Here is a 762-nt window from a genome sequence, read left to right as displayed (position 1 = left end):
AGCGGGAGGCAACTTCCGCCTCGACCGCTGCCACTTGTTCAGCAGCGCTTAGGCCACCGTCTTCGACTACTGCTGCAGCCTCCTCCACCTGTTGCGATGTCTCACGAGACGGTCCGTCAGCGTGTTCCGCGATTGCTCGGCCGTCATCGTCATCGCTTCTTGCCCGGCTGGACACTCCGAGGAGCCGACGGTTTCGCCTCCTCTCTCTAAACCGCGCTTGCCGTTCACGAAGCGCTGCACGTCGCTGAGCGGTGCGTGGTGAAGCCGGTGGGGTTGGGGGAAGTCCAGCTCGACGTTCTTCCCGCCGACGTGCTGTTGCTGCTCGCCGGTTGGCGTTTCGTCTCACGTTTCGGGCCCGTCGCACCTCGGCGCGTTGAGCCTCTAACTGAATCACGTCGTCGGTATGGTGCTCGATGACGTGAACCGCCAGTGCTGCCCGCTCCTCGTCCCACGCTCGCTGCAGCTGGGCCGTTATCTGCTTAGCAGCTTCGCATATACGGCTCCAGCTCTCGGCATCGCGCAGCAAATGCCGCTGGAGGGTGTCAGGACAGACAGGGTCTGGACCCCCTCGCCTAGTAGCTCCTGACGTACCGCAGCGAATCGTGGACACTCGAAGAACGCGTGCTCCGCCGTTTCTGGGACGCCGACGCACAACTGGCAGTCTGGGGACGACGTGAATCCATTATGGCACAGGTAGTCACGGAAAAATCCGTGTCCGGACAGAACCTGCGCCAAATGAAAAGTCATGTCTCCATGTTTCCT

This window comes from Anopheles arabiensis, chromosome X (assembly GCF_016920715.1).
Source record: "Anopheles arabiensis isolate DONGOLA chromosome X, AaraD3, whole genome shotgun sequence".
Classification (NCBI taxonomy): Eukaryota; Metazoa; Arthropoda; class Insecta; order Diptera; family Culicidae; genus Anopheles; species Anopheles arabiensis.
Note: the sequence above shows the minus strand (reverse complement) of the source record.